At 44.1% G+C, this 22,021-nt stretch overlaps 1 long non-coding RNA gene across 2 annotated transcripts; it reads right to left on the minus strand.

Annotated features, from left to right (window-relative positions):
• Nucleotides 1-1,405: 1,405 nt before the first annotated feature.
• Nucleotides 1,406-19,672, minus strand: LOC119977513. Of its 2 annotated transcripts, none has more exons than XR_005463206.1 (2): nt 19,256-19,672; nt 1,406-1,664 (listed from the first exon to the last, which is right to left on the minus strand). It is a non-coding gene; the product is annotated as an uncharacterized LOC119977513 (long non-coding RNA). The 2 variants fall into 2 exon arrangements; XR_005463207.1 differs by lacking the exon at nt 19,256-19,672 and adding an exon at nt 4,094-4,173.
• Nucleotides 19,673-22,021: the final 2,349 nt, after the last annotated feature.

The raw sequence follows: 22,021 nt of genomic DNA on the forward strand, positions 1-22,021 counted from the left end.
GGTATGGTGACTGCTCGGCACAAGACCGTAAGAAACTAGAGTCATGAACACAGCCCAGTCCATCATGTGACCCACCTCCCATCCATTGACTCTGTCTACACCTCCCGCTGTCTTGGGAAAGCAGGCAGCATAATAAGAGACCCCACCCACCCAGGTTATTCTCTCTTCCAACTTCTTCCATCGGGCAGGAGTTACAAAAGTCTGAGAGCATGCACTAACATGTTCAAAAACAGTTTCTTCCCTCATGTTACCAGACGCCTGAATGGCTCTCTTATGAACTAAAATCTTAACACATCTTCTCTACTAGTAGTACTACATTCTGTATGGCTTCACCCGATGCCTGTGTCTATATATTTACATTGTGTATTTATGTATGTCCTATGTTTTTTCATGTATGGAACAATCTGTCTGGACTCTATGCAAAATAATACTTTTCACTGCACCTTGGTACATGTGACAATAAATCAAATCCAAATCCAATCCATCACCGACTTAATCGCTTACAGTTTTACCACTGCCAGGAGTCTGACATATGGTCTCCCTTACAGTTATCTGTGCCCACTCCAGCAGGCTCCATAAAATCTATCCCATTGTCTTGAACCCATGCTTTAAACTCTATTCCCGAGTTTCTGATTCCAAACCTCCCATTAAGTTCAACAATTTAATACCATAATCTTTGCTTCTCCATTTTCTTTATCTTTGCATGTGCCGGCCGTAATCTTGTTTTTCTCACTTTTCTATCAAATGACAGCTATTTATTCTTCTGCCATCTAAAGCTCCTCTAGGCCCAACTTTTGTTTCTTTACTTGTCCCATTACAACTCTCTTTGACTCAGCTCCACCAACTCTTTTGTTATTTAATGTCTCCCACCTTCTGCCTTTTCACAGACCTTCCCTTTTGTTCTTTTCCCATTCTCCCTATTTCACCTACATAAAAATGATTACCTTTCCCAGTTCTGATGACGCTTCATGACCCTAAACAGTAACGCTGCTCCTCTTTCCATAAGGGGGGCTATTGTCACTGGACTAGTAATAATTCTGAAACGGAGGGTAATGCTCTGGGAACCCAGGTTCTAATCCCACTATGGCAGATGGCGGAATTTGAATTAAATAAAAATCAGGAATTAAAAGCTTAATGATGATCACGAAAACGTTCTCAATTGTCCTAAAAACCCATCTGTTCCACTATGCCCTGAAGGGAAGGAAATCTGCCGCCTTTACCCGGTCTAGCTTGCACGCGACTCCAGATCGACAGGAATATGGTTGACTCTTAAATGCCCTCAAATGGCCTGGTAAGCTACTCAGTTGTATTAAACTGCTGTCTCAGACACTTTGACCAGTTTATTACTCAAGCATTTTACCTAGGTGTCTTTCTTTGCGAGATGACCAAAGGACAAATACAAGTGGATGATTCAACTACATTTATTTATCAAACAGTATAGCAGTTACCCTTCTTAGACTATCCCAAAACAATACTAAATGATCCCAAGATTCTTAATACTATCCAAGCCAATGGAATTCGTCAAGCTGTGGGTCCGATTCTCTGAGTCTCAATTCCTCAGGGCTTTCGTCCATAATGGTGGGTCTCGCACACGGCTTCCTTCCATCTCTGGTCGGTCGTCAAATCTTTTCCGCTACCTCTCCCAGTCTTTGCTGGGGAGGGTCCTGGTGGATGATTTTATTTATTTTAAAAAAAATGTATTTTATTCCAAACATATATGAAAAGTTACAACATATAAACAATTCGGGAAACAAACTTTCCAACACACAACTGTACAGTTTGTACAAATTTTTCCCCATTTTGCCCACCCCCGCCCCCGTGACGAACAACTTCTCAAACACAGTCACGAACATCCCCCACGTTGCCTCAAAACCCTCTGCTGGATCCTTTAACTTGTATTTGTTCTTTTCCTGCCGAAGAAAGTCATATAAGTCACCCAGCCAGGTCGCTACCCCCAGTGGCGCTGCTGACCGCCACTCCAGTAAAATTTGTTGTCGGGCAATCAGAGAGGCAAAGGCCATCACATCGGCCTTCCTCCCCTCCATCAGCTTCGGCTTCTCCGATATCCCAAATATCGCCACCAAAGAGTCCGGCTCAACCTCCTCCCCCGCTAGCTTTGGTAGCACTGCGAACACACCCACCCAGAATCTCTCCAACTTTTCACAGCCCAGAACATATGTGCGTGATTCATTGGTCCCCGCCCACACTTCTCACACACATCTGCCACCATCTGAAAGAACCCATTCATTCTTGCCCACGTCACATGTTCCCTGTGTACGATGTTGAACTGTATCAGGCTCATTAAGGGGCTGGTTTAGCAAAGTGGGCTAAACAGCTGGCTTATGCAGAGCAAGGCCAACAGCGCGGGTTCAATTCCCGTCCCGGCCTCCCTGACCAGGCGCCGGAATGTGGCGACTAGGGGCTTTTCACAGTAACTTCATTGAAGCCTACTTGTGACAATAAGCAATTATTATTTGTAGTACCAAGCCAGGGAATCAACCCTGGTTTAATGAAGAGTTGTCCAGCTAGAACTCAGGACTACTTGCATGCAAAAACCGAAAACAACATGCAAAAGACACAACTAAAGAATACCATAGGCAATGGTTGAATGCAATCCTGGAATGAAATCTTTGCAGTCCTATCCCATCCAATTGTGAATATTGCTGGACAATTGAGCAACTTGCTGCAGGAGTTTCCATAAATATCCCCATCCTTAATGATAGGGGAGCCCAGCGCATCAGTGCAAAAGTTAAAAAAAATTTGTTTACTGAAAATTTTTCACGATGAACAAAATATCAAACTATTAATTCAAGTTGCAACAACAGAGAACATGACAAACACTCAAAAACACAATTCAGCTTAATACCTCAACATTAAACCAAACCCCTTAACGGACGGTGACCAGTTCTTTAAAAAAGAAAATTAATACTTGCCATCTTCGATGGAACCCTTCAACGAAGCCCCTAACGGTGTACTTGACTTTCTCTAAATATAAGAATGATGTGAGGTCACCCAACCAAGCCTAGGCGTTAGGCAGAGTAGGAGACCTACAATCAACAGAACTCGTCTTTGGGCTATTAACAAGGCAAAGGCGAGGACATCCGCCTTCACGCCCATCTGCAGCACTGGCGATCTGATATCCCAAAAATAGCCACCAGGATCTGACCGTACACGCACAAAATAATCCCCCCACTAGGCCCGGCCTAAAACAAAATCCTCTTCAACAGAAAGGATGATGGTGTGGGGGGAAAATAGGGAAAAGCTGGGGAAAATCGGGAAACAATGTATCTAAGCAGATTGGAAAGCAGAGAGTTGAAAATTTTCCGACAGCTCCTTAAAGCTGGAAAACCTTCACTCCACAAAGAGGTCTCCAAACCCTTCCCATCCCATGACATAAACGCTGGCAAAAAGAGGCAAGTATTGCAGATAGGGGCTCAGTGCAAAAGATAAGGTTGAAGTATTTGCAAAAATCATCAGCAAGAAGAGATGAGTACATCTCAGTTTTCTCTGGAGGACCCCTGCATCACAGATGCCAGTCTTCAGCTAATTCAATTCACTTCATGTGATATCAAGAAACAGCTGAAGACACTGGATACTGAAAAGCCTATGGGCCCAAACAATATTCCAACATTTGCATTGAAGACATGTGCTCCAGACATTGCTGTACCCCTAACCATGCTGTTCCAGTGTAGTTATACCATTGGCATCTACCTGGCAATGTGGAAAATGTCCCAGGAATGTCCTGCACACAAAAAGCAGGACATGTCCAACACAGCAAGTGACCACCTCACCAACCTATTTTTGATTATCAATAAAGTGATGGGAAAAGTCATCAGTAATGCTTTCAAGCAGCACTTGCTTAGACATAACCTGCTCACTGATTGTCAGCTTGGGCTCTGTCAGGGCCACTCAGCTTCTGACTTTATTAAATTTTTGGTTCAAACATGGACAAAAGAGCTGAAAGCCAGAGGTGAGGTGAGAGTGACTGCCCTTGACATCAAGGCAGCATTTGATCAAATGAGTGTCAAGGAACCCGAGCAAAACTGGAGCCAATGGGAGTCAGGAGGAATACTCTCGCTGGTTGCAGTCATACCTGTCACAAAGGAAGGTGGTGGTGGTTGTTGGAGGTCAAACATCTCAGTTCCAGGACATCACTGTAGGGATTCTTCAGGGTAGTGTCCTAAGCCCAACCACCTTCAGCTGCTTCATCAATGACCTTCCTTCCATCATAAGGTCAGAAGTGGTAATGCTCACTGAATTCTGCACAATGTTCAACACGATTCTTGTCTCCTCAGATACTGAAACATTCTATGTCCAAATGCAGCAAGACCTCGACAATATCCAGGCTAGGGCTGACAAATCACAAGTTAAATTCATGCCACACAAGTGCCAGGCAATATCATTGCCCCTTGACATTCAATCCCACATCTGGATCCCACACTATTAACTTATGGGGACTTACAATTGACCAGAAACTGACCCGGAATAGCCGTATGAATCTTGTAGCCGTGGCTACAAGAGCACATCACAAGTTATGAGCCCTGCAGCAGGGAACTCACCTCCCGATTCCCCAAAGCCTGTCCATCATCTACAAGACACAAGTCTAGAGTGTAATGGAATACCCTCCACTTGCCTCAATGAGTGCAGATGCAACAACACTCAAGAAGCTTGATACTATCCAGGACAAAAGTAGACCACTTGATTAGCACCCAATCCACATTCATTCCCTCAACCACCAGAGCACAGTGGACACAGTGTGTAAAATCTATAAGATACACAATAGGAACTCACCAAGGTTCCTGAGGCAGCATCTTCCAAATCAACAAATGCTACCATCTAGAAGGACAAGGGCAGCAGTTCATGGGAACATCAACACTTTGAAGTTCCCTCCAAGCCACTCACCATCCTGACTTTGAAACATATTGCTATATTTCAAGGTTACAGAGTCAAAATCCTGGAAGTCCCTCTCTAACAGCATTGTGGGTGTACCTACAACATGGACGACAGCAGTTCAAGCAAGCAAGCAGGTAGGAATGGGCAAGAAGAATTAGCCAAGCCAAACATCTCCATTCCACATCCCATAAATGAATTAATGAAATATGCTGCCAGATTACAGTTTTTCCAGCAATTTCTGTGTTTATTCCAATTCTCCTTTGGTCAGTCTCTTATTTCCTATAACTTTGAGTTCATCTAAGACTCTGGTGCTCATACTTGTATTGTTAGCAAATTGCATCCATCCCACTGATCATTGACCTACTTTGACTCAAAGAGTCTTGTGTAAAGAGAATCAAATTTGTCTCTACTCAATTCATAGCACCAAACAGGTCATTAATCATCATAACTGATGCTAAAATAACAAAAACAGGAAGCGAAAGATGGTTTCCAAAGAATGGGAACTGATTATTCAAGGATTATTCAACACTTAGGAAGGGCAGGCAAAGAGAAAAAAGAGGTGGTACTGCACTTATAATAAAGGATGGGATCAGCACATTAGTAAGGGATGATCTCAGGTCAGAAGAACAAAATGTGGAATATGTTTCAGTGGAGCTAAGAAACAGCAAGGGAGAGCAACCAAAGGTAGGAGTTGTTTCTTGGGCACCAAACAAGTAGTGTGGGGCATAGTATTAATCAGAATGGAGAAGCATGTCTAGTGATATGTATATATAGAGACATATAAAGGGTTAATGATTACCTCTTAGTGTAACACAACCACTAGATGGCAACACTAGATTCCTGTAAAAATATGAGAACTCAAAGGATCTTGGGTCTCTTCGAACCAGGAGTGACTAGACAGCAGTGTGTTAGAGAGATAGATCACAGCATAGTTAGCACGTGTAGTTTAAAATAGTTGATACTTTATTAATTACTTGATTACTAGTTTTAGTTCTGTAGAGTGTGCAAACTCAATATTAATCAATTTGTTATTCATTAAATATTTTGCTTTAAGTTGAAGATTGGTGGTTTCTTGAGAATCACACCATCAGCCCATTCTGGATATATAAAGGAAAGAGTAACGATATATTACCAAAGAGTAATATAACATGGTACCAGGCCATTGGCTTCAGCAAACTAGCTAGTATAATATAGAAAGATCAGAAAGAAAGAAAAATCCAATCAGCTATTCGACTTGAGAAACATCATCAGAAAACAACAGACCTTTGAAAACTAAAGGATCGATGGATAAAGCTCAAGCTCCTCAACACCCAAGGATAACCGGAAACTTAAACGTAAACTGGCGTCTGTTTAAACAGAAATCTGGAAGCATCTGATTTAACTAATACAACTGATGCTCGCAAAATTGCTTTGTTATTAACTATGGCTGGTCAACATGCAATAGAGATCTACAATTCTTTTCAGTACGCTGCGGGTCAAGACAAAACAAAGTTTGATACAATTCTTAACAAATTCGATGACCACTGTAAAATGCAGACTAATGAAACATTTGAGCACTTCATATTTCATAAGAGATTACAAAACAAGGGTGAATCATTTAACAGCTTTGTTACTGATCTAAGACTGCGGGCACAATCCTGTAAATTTTCAGCACTGCATGATTTGATGATTCAAGACCAAATAGTGTTTGGTATTAATGATGAACACCTCAGAGAAAGATTACTTAGACACAAGGATCTAACTCTAGAAATCACGATCGAAAAATGCCTTGTTCATTAACAATCTAAGAATCAGTACCAAGAGTATTATCTCCGTTAAATGGGCATGAAAAATCCACCACGAGGTTGAGTGTGTTAAGGCAGTGTCGCAGATGAAGAAGATGCATGTTTTGGATGGCAGCCATCTTTTAAAAAAAACATTTTTTATTCTCCTTTTTCACATTTTCTCCCAGATTTAGACCCAACAATAAACAATAATCAGTAACGGATGTAATGTCAATCCCCATATCAATAACAACGATCCCATCCTCCCACCAAACCCCAGACATTAGCCCGCATGTTAACATAAACAAATGACAAAAAGGAATCAGGAATCACCAATAGTCACCATTAACACATAAAGTCCCTCTCCCCCCCCCCCCCCCCGGCGCAACCTCCCAGCTCCCAACCCCCATAATGTTCTATGTGATCCAATTCTTGAAAGTGCATAATGAATAACGCCCATGAATTGTACAAGCCCTGCATCCTTCCCTTCAGTTCAAATTTGACCTTTTCAAGTGTCAAGAATTCCAGCAGGTCCCCCCGCCACGCCAAGGCACAGGGTGGAGAGGTTGTACTCCACCCTAACAGGATTTGCCTTTGGGCGATCAACGAGGCGAAGGCTACAACATCTGCCTCCGCGCCCATTTCCAACCCCGGCTGGTCCGACACCCCGACTATGGCCGCCCGAGGGCTCGTGTCCACTTTCACGTGCACCACTTCAGAGATTACATTAAACACCTCCTTCCAGTAATCCTCCTGCTTTGGACAGGACCAAAACATAGGAATGTGGTTTGCAGCCCCCCCCCCCCCCCCCCCCCCCCCCCCCCCCGGCAACGTTCACACACATCTTCTACCTCCTCAAAGAGCCGGCTCATTCTCACCCTTGTAAGGTGCGCTCTATACACCACCTTCAGCTGTATCAGCCCCAACCGCGCACACAAGGTGGAGGCGTTCACCCTCCGGAGCACCTCACACCGGAACCCCTCCTCCATACCCTGTCCCAACTCTTCCTCCCACTTTGCCTTTATCCCTTCTAGCAGCGCCTTTTCCTCCTCCAAAATTTCCCCATAAACCGCCGGTACTACCCTCTTCTCCAGTCCCCCTGTCGTCAGCACCTCCTCCAGTAATGTGGAAGCCGGCTCTACTGGGAAACTCTGTATCTCCTTTCTGGCAAAGTCTTGCAAAGTCATGTATCTAAATATTTCCCCTTGCTCCAGCCCATACTTCGCTCCCAGCTCCTTCAATCCCACAAAACAACTCCCAAGAAATAAATCTTTTAGTGTCCTAATTCCTTTCTCCTCCCATCTCTGAAAATTTTCGTCCCATTTCCATGGCTCAAATCTGTGGCTCTCCCGAATCGGCATTTCCCTTGACCCTGCCCCCAACCTGAAGTGTTGTCAAAACTGCCTCCAAATTCTCAACAAAGTTATTACTACCGGACTCCCTGAGTATCTCCCCGGGGCCACCGGGAGCGGCGCTGTCGCTGGCGCCTTCAATCCAGACTCCCTACCCAAACTCTCCTCCATCCTGACCCACTGGGAATCAACCCCTCTGACCCAGCTCCGCACCTTCTCCACATTCACCGCCCAGTAATAATACATCAGGTTCAGAAGACCCAGACACCCTGCCTGTCTTCCCCTCTGTAGCAGCACCTTTTTAATTCTGGTCACCTTCCCTCCCCATATGAACGAGGTAATCATCCCTTCAATCTCTCTAAAAAAATGCCGTTAGCAGGAAAATCGGCAGGCATTGTAAAATAAACAGGAATTGCTGCAGCACATTCATTTTAACCACCTGTACCCGACCCGCCAGTGACAGAGGTAGACCATCCCACCTTGCCAGATCAGCTTTCACTCTCCCCACCAAACTGGAAATGTTGTACCTACGGAGCCCCCCCCCCCCGCAATCCCAAGCAACCTGCACCCCCAGGTATCTAAGGTGACTCCCTGCCTTACGGAATGGCAACCCCCCCCCACCCCTGGCCGAGACACCACAAAATATTCACTTGTTTAGATTTAATTTGTACCCTGAGAAAGACCCAAACACCCGAAGCAGCTCCAGTATTCCCCTTATTGACACACATGGTTTCGACACATACAATAACAAGTCATCGGCATGCAAGGACACCCTGTGCTCTATACCCCTCCCCCCCACACTATCCCTTTCCATACCCCCGAACTTCTTAAAGCGATGGCCAATGGCTCAATCGCGAGTGCAAACAGCCGGGGGGACATAAGACATCCCTGCCTAGTCCCACGGTGGAGAGGAAAGTATTCTGAGCTGTTATTTGTGCGGACACTGGCCCTCGGCTCCTTATATAACAGCTTTACCCAGTCCACAAATCTGGGTCCAATTCCAAACTGCTCTAGAACTGCCATCAAGTACCCCCATTCTACCCGGTCAAACGCTTTCTCGGCGTCCAATGGAACCTCTGTTTCCTTCCCCTCTGTCAGTACCATAACCACGTTCAATACCCTCCTAATGTTCGAAAAGAGCTGCCACCCTCTCACAAACCCCGTCTGATCTTCACCTATCACCTTCGGGAGGCACTCCTCTAGCCTACCTGCCAGTATCTTCACCAATATCTTTTTTTTTTAATATAATTTTTATTGGAATTTTTTTACAGAAAATATAAAACATAACGACAAACAATGAAATGCAACAAAATAACCCATAATAACTGTAACACCCCAGACCGTATCGACGCATGTATCACATCCCCCACCCCCCCAACCCCAATGAACAACAAAAGAACTTAAAAATAAATTTAAATTAAATAGACAAACATAGTCATTGTCCGCCCCCCCTTTTCCCTCCCCACCTTTCCCCTCCCCCTCGGGTCGCTGCTGCTACTGTCCCCGTACCCTATCGTTGAGCCAGAAAGTCGAGAAAAGGTTGCCACCACCTAAAGAACCCTTGTACCGACCCTCTCAGGGCGAATTTGACCTTCTCTAGCTTAATGAAACCCGCCATGTCATTGATCCAGGTCTCCACGCTTGGGGGCCTCGCATCCTTCCATTGTAGCAAGATCCTTCGCCGGGCTACTAGGGACGCAAAGGCCAGCACACCGGCCTCGTTCGCCTCCTGCACTCCCGGCTCCACCCCAACCCCACAAATCGCGAGTCCCCATCCTGGCTTGACCCTAGATCCCACCACCCTCGACACTGTCCTCGCCACCCCCTTCCAGAACTCCTCCAGTGCCGGGCATGCCCAGAACATACGGGCATGGTTCGCTGGACTCCCCGAGCACCTGACACACCTGTCTTCACCCCCAAAGAACCTACTCATCCTCGTCCCAGTCATGTGGGCCCAGAGCAGCACCTTGAATTGGATGAGGCTAAGCCGCGCACACGAGGAGGAAGAATTAACCCTCTCCAGGGCATCAGCCCATGTCCCGTCTTCGATCTGTTCCCCCAGTTCCCCCTCCCACTTAGCTTTCACCTCCTCTACTGACGCCTCCTCCACCTCCTACATAACCTTGTAGATATCAGATATCTTCCCCTCTCCGACCCAGACCCCCGAAAGCACCCTGTCGCTCACCCCCCTCGCGGGAAGCGAAGGGAATCCCTCCACCTGCCGCCTAGCAAATGCCTTTACCTGCAGATACCTGAACATGTTCCCCGGGGGGGAGCTCAAATTTCTCCTCCAACTCCCCCAGGCTCGCAAACCTCCCATCAATAAACAGGTCCCTCAGCTGTCTGATGCCCGCTCTGTGCCAACCCTGAAATCCCCCATCAATGTTCCCCGGGACGAACCTATGGTTCCCCCTTAACGGAGCCTCCATCAAGCCCCCCACTTCTCCCCTATGTCGCCTCCACTGCCCCCAAATCTTGAGGGTAGCCGCCACCACCGGACTCATGGTATACCTCGTAGGAGGGAGCGGCCACGGCGCCGTTACCAGGGCCCCCAGGCTTGTATCTCCACAGGACGCCCTCTCCATCCGTTTCCATGCTGCCCCCTCCCCCTCCATTACCCACTTGCGCACCATCGACACATTGGCCGCCCAATAATACCCCGAGAGATTGGGTAACGCCAGCCCCCCCCCCCCCCCCCCCCCCCCATCTCTACCCCACTCCAAGAAGACCCTCTTCACCCTCGGGGTCCCATGCGCCCAAACAAAGCTCATGATGCTGCTAATCACCCTTCTAAAAAAGGCCCTAGGGATAAAGATGGGCAAACACTGAAAAAGGAACAAGAACCTCGGGAGATCTGTCATTTTGACGGACTGCACTCTACCCGCCAACGATAGCGGCACCATGTCCCACCTTTTAAATTCCTCCTCCATCTGCTCCACCAGCCTGGTAAAATTAAGCTTATGGAGAGTCCCCCAACTCCTGGCCACCTGCACCCCCAGGTATCTGAAACTCTTCACTGCCCTCTTAAATGGGAGTCTCCCAATTCCCTCCTCCTGATCACCCGGGTGTACTTCACCAATATCTTTGCGGGATGGCAGCCATCTTGCACGCATGCACTAAAACCCTACACAGGCGCACTTCCTGAAAAAATGCGAGACGGACGGAAACCGATCTGCACATACGCGAAGAAGTGTTGTGCGTAATGACGTCAACGTCATGACGTGTTCAAGGAGTTGAACCTCCCCAAAACATGCCCTGCCAGAGGAAAACAATGCTCACCAGGTAACAAATTAAACCATTTTGCTGCACAGCGCAGATTCTCACTCGCATTTAAATCTGCTAAACAGGCTTCAAGACAGATTAATGTACACAGTGTTGAATCCAAAGAAGAAGAATCAAAAGAGAATTTTTCAACTGACACAGATAGTTACTCACTGAAAAATATGTTCTTTGTTGGGATAATAGAGAAATGTGAAGAGTCCACTGAAGTAACACCACATCATCAACTAATTAATTCTATAAATTTGGACACTGAATGGAACACTGTTTTAAACATTAACTTTTTTAAAAATATTCTTATTAGGGTATTTGCAAGTTTTTATAACAATAACAGCGACGTAAACATGGTACAATAAGCATTTCCACCCCCATCCCAATCTTGTTATGGGAGCGGCGTTTTCAGAACCTCAAAATGTATCATGGAGTTCGACCAACCTCTCCCTTTAATGTATTGTTGCTTTTGAAGCACATGGCTTGGTCTCCAGGTGTGGTATTATAATTATGGACACGTGGGTTTTTAAAACACAAAACAATGTTTATTCCATGAATTCAACTTAACCTTTTAAAATAAACATTGGATCATTTACCATCCCTTACTCCAAAGATAATCCCAAAAATAATACAACACTAAATAATTCCTTCAAACCTCCAAAAGACTTAACACCTTTAACAACAGAAACACATCAGGTTAAAGACATTACTATTATGGGTTTAAATCACCCAAATGATTCAGAGATAGTCTTTCATGGCAGAGATCACTGCAGATCCAGCTCACAGCAAACACACACACCCAAGCTCTTTTCCTCAAAACTGAAACTAAAACTCCCAAAAAGCAGAAGTGAGCTCACTCAACTACCCCCACCCTCTGACATCACGTCAGTAATATGAGCTGCTGCATTTCTTAAAGGTACATTGCTTAAACATCCATTTCTTAAAGGTACTCTCACATGACAATCTTCACACCCCCGAACAATAAAACAACAGTCTGACCCCGACCCCCCCCCCCCCCCGACTTTTGGAATTCTGCTTCTGCTGACATTTTAATTTTCCCCGAGAAAGTTGACGAACGGCTGCCACCTCCGGGTGAACCCTACCATTGACCCCCTTAAGGCAAACCTTATTTTGTTGAGACTGAGAAACCCAGCCATGTCACTAACCTAGGTCTCTGCACACAGGGGCTTCGAGTCCCTCCACAGTAATGAGCTCCAGGCTTCCAGGGAGGCAAAGGCCAAGACGTTGGCCTCTTTCGCCCCCGAGCACCCGGCTCTTCCGACACTCCAAAGATCGCCACCTCCGGACTCGGCACCACTCATGTTTTGAGTACTGTGGACATTACCTTAGCGAAACCCTGCCAAAACCCTCTAAGCTTTGGGCATTCCCAAAACATGTGGACATGTTTTTCTGGGTTTACCGCGCACCTCGCAGACCTGTCCTCTACCCCAAAAAACTTGCTCATCCAGGCCACCGTCATGTGTGCCCGGTGGACTACCTTGAATTGTATCAGGCTAAGCCTGGCACATGATGAGGTTGTGTTAATCCTGCTTAGGACATCTGCACACAGAGCCGCCTCTATCTCTCCTCCTAGCTCATCTTCCCACTTGCCCTTTTGCTCCTCCACCGGAGTTTCCTCTGATTCCAAAAGTTCCTGGTAAATATCTGATACCTTCCCCTCTCCCACCCAGGTACTGGAGACCACTCTGTCCTGTATCCCCTGTAGCAGCAGCAGCGGGAAGGCCGGAACCTGCCTTCTCAAGAAGTCTTGCAACTGCAGATACCTAAACCCATTCCCTGCTGCCAATTCAAATTTATCCTCCAAGGTTTGCAAGCTGCGGAAGCTCCCATCTATAAATAGATCCCCCATCCTCCTAATTCCTGCCCTTTGCCATCTCCGGAACCCACCATCCAGCCTACCCGGTACAAACCGATGATTATTATAAATCGGGGTCCAAGCCGATGCTCCCTCCACTCTCTTATATCTCCTCCACTGCCCCCAGATTCTCAGAGCCGCCACCACCACCGGACCTGTGGAGTATCGGGCCCGCAAGAACGGGAGAGGTGTCCTTCTCAGTGTTCCCAAACTTGTGTCCCTACATGACACCGCCTCCATCCGCTCCCACACCAACCCCTCCCCCACTACCCACTTCCTAATCATGGCTATATCATGGCTATATCATGGCTATATTACCCGCCCAGTAGTAATTGTAAAAATTCAGCAGCGCCAACCTACCCTCCCCATGACTGCACTCCAGCAACACATTCTGTTTTAAACATTAACAACTGTCCAAGTTGGATACTGGCGCTTCAGCTAACTTGCTGTCAAAGCTGGATCTCAACAGTCTCAAGCAAGCACCTGAGATAGTCCAGCAGCCTGTAGTTTGAAAGACTATAATGGCAATTAAAATTCATCGATTGGATCATGCTATTTAAAGGTTTCCAACAAGAATATTGTGACATCACTAAGGTTTTGAGATTGTCAAGTCAGATAAATCATCACTCTTAGGTGCACAAGCCTGCAGGGAGTTACACCTAATACAGCAAATTTATACTGCAACTTCTCTCAACCCATACTGAATGATGATATCCAAAATATTTTAAATCAATATCCAGATGTCATTAAAGACACGGTTACGCTTCCATTCAAGTATAAGAGGCGGGATTCTCCGACCCTGCGCCGGGTTGGAGAATCACTGGGGGAGGGGCACTCAATGTGAGCCCACCCCCCGGCAATTCTCCGCGCTCGACGGGCCGAATGCCCGCCAAGTTCCGCCGCCGCCGTTCGCTGTGGTCCTACCCAGCGGGACCTCGGCGTTCATGCTGTGGGAGCTGTTCTGGTGTGGATGAGGGGGGATCCGACTCTGGGGGGTGGGGGTCTCCACAGTGGCCAGGCCCGCGATCGGGCTTATCCCGGGAGGGCCTATGTTTCTCTGCGCCAGGCCCCTGTAGGGCTCCGCCATATTACCCGGGGGCCAGCGCAGAGAAGGCAACCCACCTGCATGCGCGAACCTGTGCTGGCCGTGGCACACATGTGCGGACCTGCGCCAGCCGTGCTGGCACCCGTATCGGCAGCTGGAGCTGCGTGAAGCGCTCCAGTGCTGTGCTGGCCGCCTATGAGGCGCAGGATCACTGCTCCTCGGGGCTACATGACGCCGTCGTAAAATGCTCCGGTATTTTCAACGGCATCAACACTTAGCCCCAGGATTGGAGAATCCCACCCAAAATCTTGTTAAAGACGGATGCCAAAACTGTGGTACATCCTCCTCGGAGAATTCCTGCTCCGCTGAGAGAAATATTGAAGCTAGAATTAGAGCGACTACAGAACCAAGGTATTATTTCAAGAGTCACTAAACTGGCTGACTGGCTCAGTTTGATGGTTTGCGTGAAGAAACCATCAGGTAATCTATGCATATGTATAGACCCCAAGGATCTCAACAAAAGCATCATGAGGGAACACTATCCCATTCCAAAATGAGAGGAGATCACCAGTGAGATGGCAAATGCACACATCTTCACAAAATTAGATGCATCGCAAGGTTTCAGGCAAATGCAACTGGATGACTCAAGCAGAAAGCTTCAATACACCTTTTGGAAGATTTTGCATTGATTGAATGCCTTTTGCAATAATCTCAGCATCTGAAATATTCCACTGCATCATAGAATAGATGATGGAAGGAATAGAGAGTGTTCGTGTCTACGTTGATGACATCATCATATGGTCATCAACAAAAGAAGGACATATTGAATCACTGAAATAAGTTTTTCATCGCATACATAAGTATGGTCTTAAATTAAACCAATCCAAGCGTACGTTTGGCACTTCAACGCTCAAGTCCCTGGGAGACCAGATATCCGAACATGGTGTGCGACCAGACAATGAGAAGATTGCAGCCATTCAGGGCGTGAAAGTCCCCGAGGATAAAAAAAGCCGTAATACGATTTCTAGGCGTTGTCAACTTCTTGAGAAAATTCATACCTAATTTGTCGACCAGGGCAATAGCTCTTAGAAACTTGATCAAGAAATCAACCTCTTTCGAGTGGACATATGACCATAACAAAGAGTGGCTTGATCTAAAAGCACAACTAACGGCTGCAGGTATATTAGCATTTTTTGATCCAAACTTTTTGATCCAAGGGAGACAAGAATACCCACCGATGTAAGTCAGGATGGAATAGGAGCAGCACTGTTGCAAGGAGATGACAGCTCGTCTTGGGTTCCTGTTTCATATGCATCTAGAACGATGACACCAACAGAATGTTGATATGCTCAAATCGAGAAAGAATGTCTTGGACTACAAACAGGCATAATGAAATTCCATTACTATGTCTATGGATTCCCCACTTTCACAGTCGAAATGGATCACAGACCGTTGGTGCATATAATTGAGAAGGATCTCAACGACATGACTCCACGACTCCAAAGAATCGTGATGAAGCTCAGAAAGTACGACTTAGACCTCACCTACACATCAGGAAGAGTTCTGATCATAGCGGATGTGCTATCATACTCCAGAACGTCTACACCCGAGTTCAAGTTCATACAAGATGTTGAAGCCAAGCTTTGTTCAGAAAATCTACCTGCCTCAGATGAAAAGATCAACCTAATCTGAACAGAGACAAAGAAGGATGCTATGCTGCAACACGTCGTTCACCATATCAATAATGGGTGGCTGAAACAGCAGTGTCCTCAATTTAGAAAAGTACTGGCAGATTTGACGATCGTAGATGGACAACTTCTTTGACTCAACTGGATAGTCATACCACGGTGTCTCAGCCCAATGATACTTGATCAAATTCATGAGGGTCACCTCGGAATTGAGAAGTGCTAGCGAAGGGCAAGACAACAGTACACTGGCCAGGAATAAATCAAGACATAACTGACATGGTTCCAGCGTGTGAGACGTGTCAGAAGTATCAACCTGCTCAGTGAAAGGAGACTCTGAAGCAACATGACTTAGTCACCTCTCCTTGGGCCAAAGTTGGTACAGACCTATTTCAAGCAAACGGTCATGATTATGTAATACTTATCGATTATTATTCCAATTATCCAGAGGTCATGAAGCTACCAGATCTAACATCCAAATCGGTCATAAAATCCAGCAAAGAAACATTCGCAAGATATGGGATACCCACCACTGTCATGTCACACAATGGGTCATGTTTTGACGGCAACGAATGTGCCGAGTTTTCCAAACAATACAATTTAAACCATGTGACATCAAGTCCACATTATCCACAGTCCAACGTTAAAGTTGAAAAAGGTGTACATATAATAAAGCAACTCATCAATAAAGCTTTGGATTCTGCGTCACACATCCATCTTGCGCTTCTATTCTACAGAGCTACTCCTCTAGCACAGCTGTTGATGAACCGCGATCGGAGAACGACGTTACCATCCATACAACTGCAAAATCCAGACCATCTGCCAGTGCTAAGGAAAATGTAACAACAGCATACTCGTCAACAAACATACTATGACATGCATGCAACTTAGCTGGAAACCTTAACTTCCGATGACCCTGTCAGAATTAAGATACCTAATGGAGGTTGGTCTGCTCTGCCAGAATCATAAGACAAGCAGCACCACGCTTGTACATTATTAAACCTGCTGAAGGAAACATTCTTCGTAGAAATCAACGAGCAGTACAAAAAATTAGGCTACACAAAGAAATTTTTCCGGACATTCAACCAAATGAAACAATATTTCAGGACACTTTAACAATCTCTCAAAGTTTTGATGACATGATTAAACTGCAAAAACTTCATTATCAACTCGTTGTCAACTTAAAAGATCAACGAGAAGGAAGAAACCAAATAGACTTAACTTGCAAATATTTACTGTAAATTGTATGATTGTTATTCGTTTTGCCCGGTACAGAGACATACATATCAAGTTCCTGTATCAGCCTCCCCGGACAGGCGCCGGAATGTGGCGACTAGGGGCTTTTCACAGTAACTTCATTGAAGCCTACTCGTGACAATAAGCGATTTTCATTTCATTTCATTTTCAAGTTTTGTTATATATTATTGTTATACATTTTTCCTTTTTGTTAAACACAAGAAAGAAATGTTTAAAAAAGCGGGATGTAGTGATTTGTATATATAGAGACACATAAAGGGTTAATGACTACATCTTAGTGTAACACAACCACTAGGTGGCAACACTAGATTCATGTGTAAATATGAGAACTCAAAGGATCTTGGGTCTCTTCGAGCCAGGAGTGACTAGGCAGCAGAGTGCTAGAGAGATAGACCACAGCATAGTTAGCACGTGTAGTTTAAAATAACAAGTTGCAATGCCAACTATCAGGAGTCCATAATTGGTGGGGTTTTAAATTTTAAGCCAAATCAATCATCATAGAAATACAGTAAAGTAAATTTCAAAAAGAAAACCGTGTAGGCAAAACTGAAGAATCCCTAAAAACTAAATGGTAGAGGTTAGACAGGTAACAAAGTGTGCTCACAGAACTAAAGAATACAAAGATGACACTGAATAAGTGAAACTAACATTTCCATTTTCTCCACAGATCATGAAATTGCCCATGAGATTACATCAAAATTACTTAGTGCCCAGAAGGTCAGCTGTTTTGAATAGCACCAATTATTTATGCCTCGGTAAAAAAATTGATGGACCAAGTTTTCAAATACTTGTTCTGAGAAACCAATAGATCTCAAATCTAGATTACAATTTCCAACCCCTCTGAGTAGGAAATATTGGACAAAGTATGGGGCCTTGTGCTGATAATATGACAAAAGAATAGACAAGGTGTATTTTTGTTAACAGTGACAGGAAAGACTTACGTATTTCTAATCCATACTTCAAATAGTTTACTGTAATTGAAATTCGTAATGACAGGCACTCTAAGGTCAGCAAGGAGTGCCTAATTGAGAATAAAATTTGCAATAGAATTGAGAATTTTCACTAGCTAGGTCAGATTACATAAATAACTTATAATAAATGGGGCTTTATAAAATTAGCTTTTTAATTGTTGTACAAGATTGATATCAGTCCTATTGATAGATATATTTGACAGAAATTATATTTTGTTCTAGTTCTCTAGTCAGGGAACATTTAATTGTAAGGCCAGATATGCTGAAACTGCAAGATGATGCACTTCAAACTCTGGAGGATTTGTCTATATTTCACCTGTTCCACTTTAAGGGTGACCAGTGAATGACATCTGTTCTCCATAATGAGGGAAAACTGAATAAAGTTACACTGATTCCTCCAGATGCTGATTACAGTTTTGGCAGATATATGAGAGCAGTTGTGTATTTGCCTGTTCTGACTTGGAAAACCAACATCTCGGGCTGGATTCTCCATTTGAGAGACTAAGTGCTGATGCGGCCACTGAATTGCGGGTCCGTGCCTGGATTGCAGCGTGAATATGTTCGACGCTGCGGCCGGCGTAGGCATTCAAATTATACAGTAATGGCCGTTAGCATATCATTAATGGGGGACACCCCGACCCCATGGTCCATCTCCTGGTCACCCACCCCCCACTCCTCCCGGGCCTGGCAGATGCCCCCTGGCCAGTGGCACAACTGGCAGCCCACCGTTGCACCTTTGGTTACTTGGCTTATCTCCTCTCTCTCCCTCATCAGCCAAGGCACCCGTTTCCAGATTTTAAATACCACAAATGAACCACACCATCGCCACTTCTGGCTGGCGGAGGATCGGTGGAGGCCATAGAATACCGGGCCGGGCATGATATGCTAATGGACATTACTGTATAATTTGAATGCCCACACCGGCCGCAGAGTGGAACACAATCTCGCTGCAATCGAGGGCCTGGAGCATGGCGTTTGGTTAGTCATCCAGCACTCAACCTCTATTTCCAATCGACGCATGACTGTCCGCCCAATCGCGATTCCAGCGTCGCTGGATGGAGAATCCCGTCCCTCTATTTAGGACATTTAAAGAGAGAAAGAGAGAAAAAAATAATCACAGAGTTACAGAAAGTTTTAACATACCTGTATCTGAAAAATAATTTTGCATCATATGGCTAGAACTGTTAGTAATGCTATAACAATTAATATTCTTCTTAATTATCAGCAGGTCAATTTGGCAATTATAAGCATCATTCAAGTACAATTAAATACAAATATGAAAGGCAGATGCCCTGTAAGAATAAACAAGTGAGATATAAAGGATAATACTAGAAAATAGGATTAGCTTAAAGACCAGGGATAGTCACAGCCTAATGCTTTTATGCAGCTATTTATAAAGCCAATCACGTGGTTACCATAGTATGGTGGAATTGAAGGGTGTCGACATATTTCTTTGTTACATGTGGATTATTGTGGTTAGCTGAAGTTCTTTAACCAGGCAAAATGCAAATCAAACAGGACATTGAATGCCATTTCTGAAACTTTCAGATTTTGATTATCTCAAATTTATTTTCTTAAACTGCTGATGGAAATGAAAAGAACATTTTCCATCTTAAATCACGCTTCAACTTTCTTACTGAAACCTTTCATTCTGAATCAATTCTAGCAATTGAGCCAACCACCTAGTTTCCCTACACATCATGTAAATTTACTACACTAATTTTATCCATGCATAAGGGAAGTATTTGTTTAATCTTAATTTGTATTCTATACTGCTCTTGCACTCATTTTTAGATAGGAAAACTACAGAAAATCATCAGAAATGGTTAATGATAAATCTTAACGAGGGCTGTATATAACAATGCAGCACTACAACCAAAACTCGGAATGCCTTCCTTGTTATCTTAGATTCCAGAGATCCTTTGCGTATAGCAATGATGCTATGCATATCAGCTCTACTGTGTAAATCGGTTATGCTGGGAAAGCCTGGCTGTGATGCATAAATCTATGGTATTAATAAATTTCATTTCCAGCCTCTTCACTTCTTTATGTCTCCCAAAATGGAAAAATAGTATTTAAACTTCTCAATGATAAACAGTATAAATCACTCAATAGTAATATAGCCTGCAACATCTGCCTTTATAGTCATTGTGCATTTATTAATATTCAGAATTACCTATCATAATTTAGATTAATCAAATCCATGAAAAAAGTGAACAAAGCATTGGGGTACATTTCTAGAGGGATAGAATTGTAAAGTTATGGTGTGACTTGTACAGAATCTTGGACAAAGTCCCAGAGAACTGCCGCACTTGGCCACTCTTGTGGTTGCCTCTGATCTGCTTCCCCCGGGAGTGGCAGGACAAACTTCATCCTGCATTTGCATTCCCAGGAGTGAAAACTGGGTCAGACAGGGCACCTTTTTCCAAAGTGGGTTTATCAAGTCGGGAAATTGCTGGACTCAGAAGATGAAAATCCAGGATTTTGTAATCCCATATGCTAAAGAATAGCTTCTTCAAAATTTAACGGTTCCAATTAAAAATCAAAAATGTAAATTCAAACTAAATGCCCCAAAATATTAATGGAGAATTTATAATTCATGGTTGTGTTGAGTGTGGCTGTGGCAGAGTGGAGAGTAGCTCATGTAGTACACATTTATAAAAATAAAAGGACACAGATAGTCTGGTTAATTACAGGTGAGTTAGCTGAACAATTAAAGTAATCACATATTTAGATGAATACATTATTTCTTAGAAACTGTCAAATAACTTACAGGCATAAAGTAATTTCTAAAATAAAAATGAATATTTATACCATTTGAATTCTGATTAATATAATTAAATCTTCATGACTTTGACCCTTAAAAAAACTTTAAAGGGAAAATAAAGTGCTTTAATCAAGTAATCAACTGAGGTTATAGGAGGCTGTTAATCAAATGGGATTTCTGAATACATCCAAACAGCTAGCTGCACTAGCCCAGCACCTACTATAATGGATTAGGTTTAAGCCAGCAAAGTATTTGTTCAAAAGGATGAAATATGTCCTGTCCTATAATAACCCTGTCTATTCAAACTGGATATACATTATTTAGCCTAAAGGAAAGAAAACAAAAGTCTAATTCAGGCTAGACATTTTATAACTTTTCATTTGGCACTTTTATTCGAAGACATCAAATAAATTGTCCCAATTTTTCCTTTAGAAAACTGGTATATTTCAGAGATGGAATCTGCTGTAAAAATCATGAAGGATGGGCAATAAATGCTGACCCAGCCAGTGACAACCATATCCTGTGAAATAATAAAACAAATTGTCTTTATACTACAATGGTGGCCTGACATTATTAAAACAAAACAATTGTAAAATGTTTATCTTTATTTTCACAATTTAAGGTTAATAATGGTGATATCCATTTTGTTCACTAATAGGAACCAAATTATTTGGTGCTGATATACTGCTGGCTCACCATCACCTTCTCAATGACGATTAGGGATGGACAACAAAGCAACACCAAATCAGTAAACAAAAAAATAAATTGTGGCAGCAGCTTTGATTGAGTCCTGTATTCCTTCTTGGCAGTAAGGTGCTCACGGAATTTGTCAATTAGCATTAAAATATATTTGCATACTCGTTCCCTTCAAAATGTATTTAAACGAGACTTCCCGGTAGCGGCCATGGTGTGAGTGGTCGCGCATTTGGTGGCTCCCACACATGGCGGTGTTTTTGGACCTTTTCCCCGGCTAATGGGTGGATTTGTTGATGAAAAAAGATGCAGCAGTGGTGGAAGGAGAGGGTGTCCCACTGATGAATGGATTCGTGGACCAGGAGTGGTTTCAAAAGGAAAGAGCAGTTGCAAGAAGCTGTACCTGCGACACAGAGGACGATGGCAGAGGGTAAGGGACTGGCCCTAAC

Source organism: Scyliorhinus canicula, chromosome 14 (assembly GCF_902713615.1).
Source record: "Scyliorhinus canicula chromosome 14, sScyCan1.1, whole genome shotgun sequence".
Taxonomy (NCBI): Eukaryota; Metazoa; Chordata; class Chondrichthyes; order Carcharhiniformes; family Scyliorhinidae; genus Scyliorhinus; species Scyliorhinus canicula.